The 15,110-nt window shown below is 44.1% G+C and overlaps 1 long non-coding RNA gene across 1 annotated transcript; it reads right to left on the reverse strand.

Annotated features, from left to right (window-relative positions):
- Positions 1 to 8,299: 8,299 nt before the first annotated feature.
- Positions 8,300 to 15,016, reverse strand: LOC128314718 (uncharacterized). The gene is made up of 2 exons (XR_008296640.1): positions 13,207 to 15,016; positions 8,300 to 10,165 (listed from the first exon to the last, which is right to left on the reverse strand). It is a non-coding gene; the product is annotated as an uncharacterized LOC128314718 (long non-coding RNA).
- Between the last annotated feature and the right edge of the window lie 94 nt (positions 15,017 to 15,110).

Here is a 15,110-nt window from a genome sequence, read left to right on the forward strand (position 1 = left end):
ACACAGGGGTGCCTGGGCGGTTAAGCGACTAACTTCGGCTCAAGTCATGGTCTGACAGTCGGTGAGTTCAAGCCCCCTGCTGGGCTCTAGGCTGACAGCTCAGAGCCAGGAGCCTGCTTCGGATTCTGTGTCTCCCTCTCTCTCTGTCCCACCCCTGCTTGTTCTCTGTCTCTCTGTCTCTCTCTCTCTCAAAAATAAATAAACATTAAAAATTTGTTTAAAAAAAGAAAGTGAAAAGACAACCCAAAGACTGTGAGAACACACTTGCAAATCAAATGATAGGAGTCTAGTGTCCAGAATCTATAAAAGAACTCTTACAGCTCAACAATAAAGATACAAATAACCTAATTTTCAAATCGGCTAAGAACTTAAATAGACGCTTCTACAAAGATACAGAAATTGCAGATAAGCACACGGAAAGCTGCTCGTCGTTAGCTATCGGGGCACTGAGCAGCAAAAGCACGAGATACCGCTCCAAGCCCATTATGGTGGCTCTGATAGAAAAGATGGGCACTGGTGTTGGCCGGGATGTGGAGACATTGGAACCTTCCTACAGTGCTTCTGGGAATGTAAAATGGCGCAGCCCCTTGAGAAACAGTTTGGCATTTCCTCCCAATGTAAGCTGTGTGACCAACAATTCTACTCCTAGGTATATAGCCAAAAGAATTGAAAACATACGTTCCCATGAAAAATTTGTATACGTGTTCGTAGCAGCATTATTCATGATAGCCAAAACGTTAACGCAATCCAAACATCCATCCACTGATGAATAGATACATAAAATGTGGTATATCCACGTAACGGGAATAAAAATAGAAAAAAATGTCAAAATTGCCATGGAAAGGAATGAAGTACTAACCCCCGCTACGGTATAGATGGACTTTGAAAACATTATGCTAAGGGAATGAAGCCAAACACAAAAAGGCCACATATTGTATGATTCCGTGTATATGTAATATTCATAATGGGCAAATCCCTAGAGACAGAAAGTGGATTGTTGCTTGCCCGGGGTGGGGAAAGCAGGGTAGGGGGGGTGATTACTAATGGGTATGGGGCTTCTTTGGGGGATGATAAAGATGTTTTGGAATTACACAGCGATGATAGTGGCACAACCCTGTGAAAACGGTAAAATCCTCTGAACTATGTACTCTAAGCGGACGAATTTTATGGTAGGTGAATTATATCGCAATAAAACAGTATCTCAGGAAAAAAGTCTTCAACTTCAATACCCACATTAATATCTTTTTGGATCTTTCTCTGTGCTTGTGTGTTGTGTGTAATATTTAAGCCAAAATGATTATTACTATTATTATTACTACTATTATTATTACTATTATTACTATTCTTGGAAACCTTCTTTTCAGTCACCTTGCTGTTTCTAAAAGTTTCATTTCATGTAATACTCAATCCCTATTAAAATTTTCCCATTTGTTAGGTTTACTAACTTGAATTCAAATAAATTAAATAAGTAAATAGATAGATAGATAGATAGAGAAATAAATAAATAAATAAATAAAATTTCCCCACTTGTTGCAAAAAATGTACTTTTACAGCTGGTTTGCCCAAATCAGTATCCAGTCCAAGACCATACATTACATCTTGTTATGATGTCCCTTAAGTTTCTTTGAACAAGGCACAGTCCCTTTTCCATGGCACTGGCTGTTGAAGAGGCCAGGTCAGTGGTCTTGCAGAATACCCTCCTTCTCTGGATTTGTCTGACTGCTTCCTCATGGCATTGTTCAGTTTTTTTTCCATCTCCTGTGTTTCATATAAAATAAAAGTTATATCTAAACTATATATCCAAGTTAATGATATTTGGCTAGAGCATATCATAGGTTATATCATATACTCCATATTGAGTCACATCAGAGGACACATAATATCTGGTTGACTGTCTATTAGTAACACGAAGATCGATCCCAGGATAGGAGGGTGATGACAGCCAGACTCTTTCACTGCAACTTTTTTTTTTTTCACCTTGCCACTGGAAAGCTCTCCGTGATATATTGCTTCTGCACTACACATGTCTCAGCTCCCCAAATAACCGTTCACCAGTTTCTTTTTTCTCTTTTTTTTTTTAAATTTTTTTTTAATGTTTATTTATTTTTGAGACAGAGAGAGACAGAGCACGAACGGGGGAGCGCCAGAGAGAGGGAGACACAGAATCTGAAACAGGCTCCAGGCTCTGAGCTGTCAGCACAGAGCCCGACGCGGGGCTCGAACTCACGGACCGCGAGATCATGACCTGAGCCGAAGTCGGCCGCCTAACCGACTGAGCCACCCAGGCGCCCCTCACCAGTTTTTTTTTAACACCAATTGAAGCACCTTGCATGCATCCATATTTTCATTAGAGTTTCCAAAATATTATTTTCCTTATTGTAAAATTCCTCTGCATTTATTTGCTGGCATCCTTCTGGTATGGCTTTTCCTCATCAGCTAGGGTTAACGGGTACAGATCCTACCAGAGGGGAAGGATAGATTCATTCTATTTAATTCATTCCATTTAAATATAAATTTTCAGGGGTTTTTTTCCCCCTTAAAGTAGGGCTCACCAATCCCATTTTCTTCCGGCTACTTTCTGTGGATCTTCCTTTCAGCCTGAAAATGTATTCAAGGCCTCTCTCCAGGCCAGCATAGATCCATTTGGCATTTCCTTCAGCAATCCCATTCACTGAGCCCCTAACTTTCCCTAGAGCTCGAATCAGCTCATTGAGACAAAGCACCCCACAGAACACCCACAGGACAATCAGAATCATTAGTTGAGGCCCTGGGGTTTACAGAAATTGTGCAGCCGCGCACTTCAGCAAGACTAATTCGACCAGGTAGAGGCTGGTCTCCTTATCTGTCTTCCATTCTCGTTCTCCTGAGCCCTTGTCAGGGTAAGCCCTTGCTAGATTCATCTGAACTCCAACCATGTTCTCTGGAAGTATTTCTCCTAATCCTCAGCCTTTGGAAGTGATTATTAAGGTAAATAAACGCACGGGCTAGGAATTGTGGTATGGGAAGATGATAAGTGTATCATTATCAGGGGCCAGATTCCTCAAGAAGAGAGATAATCCTGAAGAAAGACCCTGGACACCAGCATGGATTGTGGGTCCAAAGCTCCCCCCCTCCCCCTTTTTTTTTTCTCTGAGGAACACATAAGCCTGAAGCAAGATAGGCTCAAATCCGGAGGAGCTGTGGCTGATGTGCAATACTTTGTCCTCAGCCTGTGCTGAGTGAAGGTGCAAAGAAAGGGGAACAGGACCTCACTGGCAGCCTCAGCGAGAGCTGGGAGAATGAGCACCCCTGCGGCCCCTGGGGTATATGAACTGACTGATGTATAAACCAGAACACCAACGCAATCATATACAAAGAGGACAGTCCTTGCCAAATGGACCAGATGTTCATGGTGACTGGTCAGCGCATTCTCTCCTGTTGGAAAATCTACATAGAAAGCCAAATTATAATCCAGAGGTTGTCTGCGAGCATGAAATCAGAACAAAGCGAGGGGAATTGGATGAGCTCTGTGGCATCCATAGGGATAGAGGGTGGATTGCATATTTGTGTCTAATGGTCAAAAAACAACTCTTTCCCTTGACAGGGCTGGAGACATAATGACAAATGTTTGTTCCTTGGCTCTGCTTTTCAGCACTCCCTACAGACCACCCCCCTTCTGCTCACATATTCTTTCTTCAGCTGTTAAGGCCATTGATTATGTTACAGCTTTCCTCCACATTCCGTCATGCCTTGATTAAATTTCCAGGCGCTGCTACATCCTGTTTCTTAGGATGACATTTGCAGACATTTATTCACATCCATTGTGCGTGGATTTCACTAGTTGAACAATCGCAGAACAATATTTATTATCAGTTTGGGGGATATTGCACAATTGCTTCCGATATACTGATACACTAGACAGCAGAAAAAAAGGTTAAAACGACCAGTGTGATAAAGGAGGAGACTTCCCTCCTTCTGGTGTCCCATGTGGCTCCATGAGCAGTGTCACAGAATTTGGTTCATTTGACAAATACTTATCTTGTGCCTACCATATACTAGGCACCATAACAGGCACTAGGAATTTAAAGAACAGGATATAGTATCCCTGCCTTCAAGGAGCTGACAAGGTAGTGAAGGAGGCAGGCAAGGAGCTCACCCAGCACAGCAGTGTGATTGACACAGGGTGCCATGGAGGCATTTAGAAAGAGCACCTCCCAAAGTCTGCGTGGACTTTGAGGGGCACCTGGGTGGCTCAGTTGGTTAAGCGTCCGACCTCGGCTCAGGTCATGATCTCACGGTCCGTGAGTTCGAGCCCCGCGTCGGGCTCTGCGCTGACAGCTCAGAGCCTGGAGCCTGTTTCGGATTCTGTGTCTCCCTCTCTCTCTCTGACCCTCCCCCGTTCATGCTCTGTCTCTCTCTGTCTCCAAAATAAATAAACATTAAAGAAAATGAAAAAAAAAAAAAAAGAATAGGGACTTTAACCATAAAATTACGGAGACTCACTGAAGGGCTCTAAAGTCTGCTTAGTCTAAAATTAATACAGCCAGTCCAGCTTTTGCTTTGTTCTGTTCTTACTGCGATACAATACGCATAACAGGACACTTACCATTTTAAACATTTTTAAGTACGTATATACCATATTTTGTCTATCCATTCATTCACTGAGGGACACTTAGGTTGCTTCCACCTTTTGGCTAGTGTGAATAATGCTGCTGTGAACACGGGTGAACAAGTCTCTGTGTGAGTCCCTGTTTTCAATTCTTTGGGGCACATATCTAGGAGTGGAATTGCTGTGTGATACGGACCTCTATGCTCACGTTTTTGAGGAACCACCAATCCGTTTTCCACAGCAATGGTGGCAGTTTACATTCCGGTTTCTCCACATCCTCACCGGGATGTTTTTTTTTCTTTGTCTTTTTCTTTTCGTTGGTAGCCATCCTACTCGGGGCGAAGTGGTAACTCATTGTAGTTTCGATTTGCATTTCTCTAACGACTCATGATTCGAGCATCTTTCCATGTGCTTATTGGCCACTTGTAGATCTTCTTTGGAGAAGCGTCCTTTCAAGTCTTTGCCCCCTTTGTAATCGAGTTGTTTGTTTTGTTGTTGAGTTTTAGTTCTTTATACATTCTGGATATTACTCCCTTATGAGATGTATGGTTTGCAAGTATTTCCTCCCATTCTGCACGTTATCATTTCACTCTCTCAATAGTGTCCTTCAAGGCACAAACATTTTTAATTTTGCAGTCCAACTTACCATTTTTTTTTTAAGAGAGAGAGAGGGCGAGCAAGTGCATGAATGCACATGTGAGTGGGGTAGGGGCAGAGGGAGAGGGAGAGGGAGAGAGAGAATCCCAAGCAGGCTCCATGCCCAGCACGCAGCCCAGCATGGGGCTTGATCCCATGACTCTGGGATCCTGACCTGGATTGAAATCAAGAGTCAGATGCTCAACTGACTGAGCCACCCAAGAGCCCCAAAGCCACCATTTTTAACTTTGCTGTCTGAGCTTTTGGTGGCATGTTTAAGAAATCACTGCCAATTCCAATGTCATGAAGATATCGCCGCCACCCCCCCACCCCCCGCCATGTTTTCCTCTAAGAGTTTTACAGCTTTGGCCCTTACACTTAGGTCATTGATTCATTTTGAGTCCATTTTTGTATATGGTGTAAGGTTCACCGTCATTCTTTTGGTATGTGGATATCCAGTTTTCACAGCACCATTCAGTAAACAAACTTTCTTTTCCTTCGTCCAGCTTTGTTTTGATTAGTGTTTGCGTGGTAGAGTTCTTTCTATCCATTTACTTTCAACTATGGGTATTTTTATATTTAAAGTGCATTTCTTATAGATAATAAGTAGTTGGTTTTCTTTACCTAATCTTACAACGTTTGCCTTCTCACTGGGGCGTTCATACCAGGGCTTAGTAAACTTTTTCTTTTTTTTCAACGTTTTTTTTTTTTTTTTTAATTTTTTTTTTATTTTTGGGACAGAGAGAGACAGAGCATGAACGGGGGAGGGGCAGAGAGAGAGGGAGACACAGAATCGGAAACAGGCTCCAGGCTCTGAGCCATCAGCCCAGAGCCCGACGCGGGGCTCGAACCCACGGACCGCGAGATCGTGACCTGAGCCGAAGTCGGACGCTTAACCGACTGCGCCACCCAGGCGCCCCAGTAAACTTTTTCTTTAAAGGGCCAGTTAATAAATATTTTAGGCTTTGCAAGTCACCCAGTCTCGTTGCAGCTGCTTGACTCTGCCATGGTAGACAGAAAGAAGCCAGAGACAAGACATAAATTAGTGGATAAGACTGTGTTTCCATAAAGCTTATTTTACAAAAACAGGCAGCAGGCTGGATTTGAGCTAAGGATCACAGTTTATTGAGCCCCTGGTTCAGACCATTTATATTTAAAGTACCAATACAGTTGGATTTAAACCTAACATCTTGCTATGCATTTCCTACTTGTCCCATTTAGTCTTTGTTCTTTTTTTCTTCTTCTTTCTTTGGAATAACTGAGTATTTTTACTATCTATTTTATCTCCACTATTTACTATTTCGTTATGATTCTTTTTTTTAAGTGGTTGCTCTAGAGTTTACAATATACACCTTAACTTTATTAGTCTACCTTGAAATAATGAACCCCTTCACGGACAGTTTAAGAACCTTAGCAGTTTAAGAACGTCAACTTCTGTTCTCAGCCTTTGTGCTATCGTGATACATTTTAATTCTACACGTTAGCAATCTCATCATACGTTGTTATTATCTGTACTTAGTAATTTCTCTTTTAAAGAGAACAAAAATAAAGAGGAAAATCTCTTTGATAATATGGTCACGTGATCATTTCATTGCTCTTCATTAGCGTACGTCCAAATTTGTGCTCTTTCAGAAGAGTCCTGTACTCTTTCTGCCAAAGAAGTTGTAATAAGGTTTATTGGCAATAAATTCCTTCAGTTTTTCTTTGTGTGAAAAAGTCAATATCACCTTCATTTTTAAAAGACGTTTACGCAGAGTATAGAATTCCAGAAAAACATGACATCTTTTTCCCTTTCGCCACTTAAAAAATGTCCCTCTATTATCTTTTTGCTTTGAATAGTTACCGACAAGAAGTTGGCCGTAATCTTATTTTTCTTCTTCTGTATGCAATATTCCTTTTTTCCTCTGGCTGCCTTTGAGATTTTCTCTCAAAAGAGGAAAAATCTTTGGGATACGTCTGTAAGTTTGGGATACGTCTATAAGTGGAATTTTATACTGATTTTGATTTGGTTTGGTTGTATTTATGTTGCTTGAGATTCTCTGAGCTTCTTGGAGCAGTAGTGTTGTCCTTCACTAATTTTGCAGAAATTATTGGCCATTTTATGTTAAAATACTTCTTCCCTATGGTCTATCTTCTTGATAGCGTCCCACAGTTTTAAAATTCTCGGGGTGCCTGGGTGGCTCAGTCGGTTGAGCGTCCGACTTCGGCTCAGGTCACGATCTCACGGTCCGTGAGTTCGAGCCCCGCGTCGGGCTCTGGGCTGACGGCTCGGAGCCTGGAGCCTGCTTCTGACTCTGTGTCTCCCTCTCTCTCTGCCCCTCCCCCATTCATGCTCTGTGTCTCTCTGTCTCAAAAATAAATAAACATTAAAAAAAAATTTTTTTTTTTTAAATTCTATCTTCTGTACCCTCTCCCCCCACCTTTTTCTCTTTGTGTTTCATTTTGGATGATTTCTAATGTCGTGCCTTTAAGTTTATGGACACTTCCATCAGAAGTATCTAGTCTGCTGGTGAGCACAGTGCAAGAATCCTTCATCTTTGAGATTGTCTTTTTCTCTCTCTCACATTTCCTTTTTATAGTTTCCATCTTTCTGCCCCAATTCCCCATATGTCCATACATGTTTTCTGCTTTTTACACTAGATCTTTCATAGATCAGTCATAGTTATTTAGAAGTTCCCGTTTGATAGATCTGTATTGCTGAGCTCTGGTTCTGTTTGTTTTCTCGCTTGATGATAAGTCTGTCTGTCTGTCTGTCTGTCTCCCTCTCATTTTTCTTTTTGCATTGTCATGGTTTGTTCTGGAATGCTGGACATTATATGTAGAAGCCAGTAAAGACTGAAGTAAACAGTACTGATGCCTGGAAGCGGGCTTGCCTCTTCCGTTAGGCTATTATCAGGGAGACAGGGGGTGAGTTAATCTAGCCAGTAATTGAGCTGGTTTGAGTTTAGTTACTGGTATCCTTACCCTCGGTGTACCAACGAGTGCCATTACCTTGTGCTTAGTGTGGGGAATGGGCTGCTGGAGGGTTTTTCTTAATACTCTACCACTGGCTTTCAGCCGTACCTACGTACTCACACCATCGAGTGGAGTTTCTCTCCACCGTCTTGTCTCCTCCTCAACAACAGACTGCTTGCTGCTAGGCTGTGATGGGCGGCAGGTTGCGGTCCTTGACTCTCCTGGTCCAGCCTCAGTCTCAGGCAAGTCCTGTGCCCCTGGGCCTGGGGAGTGGAACCTTTTCAATGTTACTCCCCACATCCCCTCACCTCCCCCATGGTAACCAAACTCTGTCTTGTGTCTTTGGTGGGCCTTGGGCAGGAGAGAGGTACCTGTTTCTCTCCCAGGAGTAGTCTACCTCTGCTCTATATCAGTGCAGGTTCTTGGACCCAAGAGGTTTTCATGTTCACTCTCCCTACCCCTCTGCCCCACCTCTACTGCAAAGCAAACAGCTTTTGTTTCTACCCTTTCTTCTGAAGTAATAGACATCTTCTGGGTTCCTGAGAGTCATATGGATGGTTTCCTACCCTCCCCCGGATAGAGACAGATTTTGCACTCTCCCCTGGTGGCCCTGGGGACAGGAGGGTCTACTTTCCCTACCCTAGTGGCTTAAGACTTTTTGGCTTTAATAAAAGAAAGGCCATAAGATGTGGGTGATTTGTGCCTGTCCCCTGCAACAGGCAGTCAGCTCCTGCAAATCTACACCACCATGGGGGTGGGGGGAGGTGCTCTCTGGTCTCCTGTCTTCCCTCACATCTTCCGTTTGAGCACCCAGGGAACACCCGTAAAGAAGACCTTGCAAGTGAACATAAGCCTTCCTTGTGTCTGTGACTCTGTGTTAGTCAGGGTTCTCCAGAGACACAGAACCAACATAAAAATATAGAGAGATATATAGATATATGTGTATACTAACATCCATCTAAGAGAGAGGAAAGAGAAAACAGATTTATTTTAAGGAATTGGTTCATGCAATACTGGAGGCTGGCAAGTCCAAAATCTTCAGAGTAGGCCAGCAGGCTGGGGAAGACTGCAGCGACAGTCTGAAGGCAATCTGCTGGCAGAATTCCCTCTACCTCCGAGAAGTTCAGTCTTTTTCTTTAACGTCTTCAGCTGATTAGGTAAGGCCCACCATATGATTAGAGAGTAAACTGCTTTATTCAAAGTCTATTGATTTAAATGTTAATCTCATCTAAAAGATACCCATAGAAACACGTAGAAGAGTGCTTGACCAAATATCTGGGTACTGTGCCTAGCCACGTTGACACATAAAATTAATCATCACCGGCTCCCACTTATTCTAAACTGATCCAATAGCCTAAACTCAGCCTTTAGGAATTAGTGAAAATTTTAGCTTGATTTCTTTATATTCACATCTAGGTAGTCACCTTTTCTCCAGGGCCCTGCCAAACGAGAAACAGTTTGTGTGTCCCCTTTCGCCTCAGTAGGGCTTGCCACTTTTTGGCATTTGGTTATGTGGCCGCCTTGTGATCTCAGCTCATACATTCAAGAAAATGTATGATTTTGTAGATTATTCATTCCCTCTTATTGATAGGAAAGCAGATGTCCCTAGCAGCTTTCTACGGCTTAAATAAAAGCAGAACTCCCAATAATTGTTTGTTCTTACCGTGGGTAGGATCCTGATTATTTAAAAGCCACGAAGGATAGGAATTACATTTGCAGTCTCGCCCAGGGGTTGCATGCTGGTGGCCGACAGATTTCACATGAAAACCTAGGTTTCTAGATCAATCTGAAAAAATGTGAATATGTGACACCCTTGATCCACGTTTACGGACCTTTCCGCAGGGCGCAGGGTCTCCAGCTGTCCCTTGTGCCCAGCCTGACACAGGTACCTCTCAGCAGTGACTCCTTCACCAGCGGCAGACATTCTGAGATTTAGGTTGGCATCTCTGAGTCCTCTTGGAACTGGATCTATGGCAGAGCATCGTTCTGTGTAAACCCCAGGACAGAAGCAGAACATGGCATGTGACAACTGACCGCCCTGGGATGGGATCACAATGGGTAAAGGAGGTCTTGGATCTCCCCAGGAAGGGACATCGATATATCCTTTCTACCACAGCTAGGCGTCCTATGAGACTCTCAGAAGTGGCTACGGAATTGCGTATGTGGGAATGCCAGCCCCATTATGTAAGGAACCAGGATGCCAAGATTTTGTTTCACCAGAAGACAGTGTAGCCAGTGGTGGTCCCAAAGAAATCCGGGGAGGTAGGTATTACTCCCCCGGGGGAGGGGCTGCAGGGATGGCTGGTGCCTCTGGGCCCAGGCCAAGCACTTGAAGTCTGGCCTAAGCTGCACACGGGCAAGGGTCAGCCCTCCACTCAGAGGCTGGTGTGCTACTCTCTTGGGGACATTCTACCACCAGGCAGAGTGACACTCAATTGTTACCGGAACTTCAAGGACTTTACCATAGGGTGGGGCCTGTGGATCTGTGGGTTCACTGCCGCGGGTTGCAGATCCATTTCTGGAGGAGAGAGAAAGCAGCCCAGGACTGGGCTGGATTGGGCAGAACTATGTCCTTAAGCACCTAGAAGTCCTATATTTAGGGAATAAAGATAAAGGAGGCCGAGGAAGGGAGCTAAGGCCCCTACCTGAGAAGCAAGGTCATGGGACATGTCTGAGGGGAGCCTGCTGGGCTCTGACCGGCAAACAAGGCTGACTGAGACTGAGGGAGAGGGAGATGGAGAGTTGGGTGGCCTGAGGCTGGATTCAGGCTCCACGGATTCAGGCTGAAGATGGGTCCAAAGGGTTTTAGGCTCAGGAGAGCATCAGACCACAACACCCAAATGCCCAGGTAGTTCCCCAGGAAGGGAGGCCGAGGGGAAGAGTACTTGGGTCAAGCACAGCAGCACCTAGAACGTGAACTACTCCTCAACAGCCACCCTTAACCTGTCTGGGGCTCCCACCAACTCTGTAGAGACCGAAAGCTTTCTGGAACACCTACGGGGTTAAAAAAGAAGACCTCACACAACTGGAAGTTCACAAGAGCACTTCTAACTTCATGAAAAATAAGATTAATCAGTGCGAGTAGGAACTTTTAAAGAAAAGAATCAGAACTTCTTCTCTTGCAAACAAAGCTTGAACCTCTTAGCAATCACGACTCTGATTGCAAGGCTCTTGCTCAAGTGCCTGGAGGGTCTTTTACTGCCAAGAACGACGGAGCAGCAGCATTTCAGAAAGCAGAATTACGCAGAATTCAGCTCGGGTCTAAGTCGGCCCAGACAAAGGCCATAGACCATTTTCTGGCTGAAATCAGAATCAGGCTTTTTGTTTCTTAGAAGGAAAAGGCTTTTATTAAAGTATAAAGGTAATTCATAGTCATTGGAAGAAAATCTGCAAAATACACAGAAGTGTAAAGAATTTTTAAAATCCACGTTTCATAACCCAGAGATTGCTTACATTAAAAAATGTTTTCCGGGGTGCCTGGGTGGCTCAGTCGGGGGAGCGTCCGGCTTCGGCTCAGGTCATGATCTCGGGGTTCGTGGGTTCGAGCCCGCGTCGGGCTCTGTGCTGACAGCTTGGAGCCTGGAGTCTGTCTTCAGATTCTGTGTCTCCCTCTCTCTGCTCCTTCCCCACTCATTCTCTGTCTCTCAAAAATGATGGGGCGCCTGGGTGGCGCGGTCAGTTAAGCGTTAAGCGTCCGACTTCGGCTCAGGTCACGATCTCGCGGTCCGTGAGTTCGAGCCCCGCGTCGGGCTCTGGGCTGATGGCTCGGAGCCTGGAGCCTGTTTCCGATTCTGTGTCTCCCTCTCTCTCTGCCCCCTCCCCCGTTCATGCTCTGTCTCTCTCTGTCTCAAAAATAAATAAAAAACGTTGAAAAAAAAAATTTTTTTAAATGAATAAAAACGTTCAAACAAATTAGAAAAAGATTTCCTTCAGTTTTTTTCTGTGGATACCTGTATGATTCTCCACACGAATCAGGATTCGGTTAAGTAAAAAACTGTTTCCAGCTCTTCTTTGTTACTATATCAGGAACAGTTCTCCACTGCCTTAATTATTCCTCGAAACATACTTTTTAATGGTTCCATAATATTACTTTTCAGGGATATGGCATCACTTACTTTGATCATGTTTTAGCTGACGATCAGTTGTTTCCATTTGCATCATTTTACGTAAGATTCCAGTAAATATCTGTGGGTATAATCTTTGTGTATCTGATTCTTTTCTTAGAAGAAATTCTTAGACTATGAAGATCTGAGGGCTTCATGATACCCACTCTCAAGTTACTTTTCAACACGGCCACACTTCTTTTTTTTTTTTTTTTTTTTAACGTTTATTTATCTTTGAGAGACAGAGTATGAGTGGGGGAGGAGCAGAGAGAGAGGGAGACACAGAATCCGAAGCAGGCTCCGGGCTCCGAGCTGTCAGCACAGCACCCGACGTGGGGCTCGAACCCGCAAGCCGCGAGATCATGACCTGAGCCGAAGTCGGACGCTCAACCGACTGAGCCACCCAGGCGCCCCCGGTCACCCTTCCTTATAGTCACACTCACAATGTATGAGCATGCTTGTTTCATGAAACATTAGCCAGCACTGGGCATTATTGTTTACAAAACAGAGAAAACAAACACTTTTGTCCATTTGTTAGTTGAAAAATGAGGTCTAGCTGCACAGTTTTGTATTTCTTTCATTATTAGTTGGATATTTCTTCATATGTTTATTAAATGCTTTTCTTCTATGAATTATCTTGTTTTGACATTTACCTATTTTTCATATTAGCAGTAAGCACCTTGTTTAATTATGATGCAGTTTTGCTCTGTGTCCAAAAGGCACCCTGAAGGAAATTTATGGTGTTAAACGCTTTTTGATTTATAGTTTTAAGCTTTCTAAGGATTCCACTGAGACAAAATGAGAAGTTCCTCCACGGCGGAGCCTCTCATGGTATGGCCCATGGACTCTGCACCAGAATCAAGGAGTAGGAGTGGGGAAACATGTATTAAATTACAAAATCCTAGGGGTGCCTGGGAGGCTTACTTGGTTAAGCGTCCAACTTCAGCTCAGGTCATGATCTTGCAGTTCATGAACTTGAGCCCTGCGCTGGGCTCTGTGCTGCCAGAATGGAGCCTGCGGCCTGCTTCAGATTCTGTCTCCCTCTCTCTGCTCCTCCCCGGCTTGCATTTTCTCACCTCTCTTTAAAAAATGAAGAACATTAAAAAAAATTCGTTTTTAGCTACAAAATCCTAAACCCTCACCCTAAACACCGGCATCTCTGATGGCTGGACCCAAGACCCCACATTCTACACTCTCTCTGCAGGCTTAATAAGGCAGCCCCAATGGGACAACCAAAATGAGTCCCGAGGCAAATAAACCTGATATTCCCATGCCCTCTGGGAAAAAAGGAAGATGACCAGAAAAGTGAGCCCAAACACCGAAGAACCGAAGGTGAGCTTCCAACTCCAAAAAGGCTGTTCTGTTCTTTTGATTTACTGACCTCCACTGCTCTTTAACTTGATTAATGCATTATCACTCATCTGTTCAGCCCCCCAAGTTGGAAAAATTATAGCCACCCTTGATGCCTTCCCATCCTTTGCACTCATTACTTCCCACATATATAATAGCCGTTCGTTTGACCCACAAAGGCCTTTAAAACTCTTTTCCTCTCTTTCTTACCACCTTTTAGTTTCGTCCCTTATCATCACTCTCTTTTCTTTCTTCTCTTTATCCTACCCATAATCCCCATCATCACTTCACCTCCACAGGGCACTGGCAAACATTCATTCTAAGTAGCAACGTGTCCAGAAGCCTCTGCATACTAAGATATCCTCCCTACTGTCCCCTTCCCATTTTATTTTTTTATTTTTTTATTTTTTGCAGCCTCTAAACTCTTCCTTATTCTAGTGGAGAAGTGAGAAACTGGGGATTTTAGAGGGGTTAAAAGACTGGAGAACACTAGGAAAGTTCAGACACACTCAGTAGGCAGGAATGGGCAAGAGACAGCTGTGGCCAGCTTAAGATCCTGGAGGTCAAGCAGCCATAAGTGACTACACGATTTAAGGTGCGGCCTTAAGGGTGCAACGCTGAAGTGTCTGAGAGGACAAGGGCACGTGAGGCCATGTGGCCGAATGGGTCATCTGCACAGACCCTGAAGGAGCTCAGCTGCATGCTATTATGCACAAGCAGGGACAGCCGGTGAACATGAGCAGTTCAGAGTAACCTTTCTCCATTCCTGGAAAAACAACTTCCAGCAAAGGACAAAGGGTTACTGCGTTGTTCTCCCATGTAAAAGTAAATAGTAATTTTGATGGATTTGGTGGGACATTTTGGAGCCAAAGTCAAACTGTGTGTGTGATTGTTTTGTAAAGGTGGCTGGGACTTAATTTTCAGATCTGGAATAAGAACAGGTGGCAGCTGATGGCAGGAGTCACAATGGTTTCCATGACAACGGGATTGGTTCTTAGTCATCCTCCCATCCTCCACACAACCTACTGGAGCTTTTCTCATAAGGTGCTTATTAAATATTTGTTAAGCGAATGATGAATCACAGAATGGTGTGTGCGCTTTGCAATTAAAGCTGCCATTCTCTAGCTAGCTAAAGCGCTTTTAAGGCAACAATAATTACTGTATTGACGCATGATATTTCGCATGATTTGCATATTAACCTAACCTGAAAATAAGAAACTACAGGTTCTCCGATTCCTGAGGAACAGCCCTGTCTCCTATCTTTTCCCTATTGTAGAAGTAGCCCAGATGTTTGCTTAAGATGGCCTTAGGAGGGGAGAGTGCCCGTGCCATGTATGTGCTTGCACATTAGCTCCTTGTTTCCCCCCAAAGCCCCCTTAACCAATTCCTGCTCTGGGGCCCCTCCCCTCCCCCGGGCTCCGCATAGCCGCTCACGCGCAGGCGCCAGCCTGCCCCTCCCCCCACGCCCCTCTTCCCGC

This window comes from Acinonyx jubatus, chromosome A2, assembly GCF_027475565.1.
Source record: "Acinonyx jubatus isolate Ajub_Pintada_27869175 chromosome A2, VMU_Ajub_asm_v1.0, whole genome shotgun sequence".
In the NCBI taxonomy this organism is placed as follows: Eukaryota; Metazoa; Chordata; class Mammalia; order Carnivora; family Felidae; genus Acinonyx; species Acinonyx jubatus.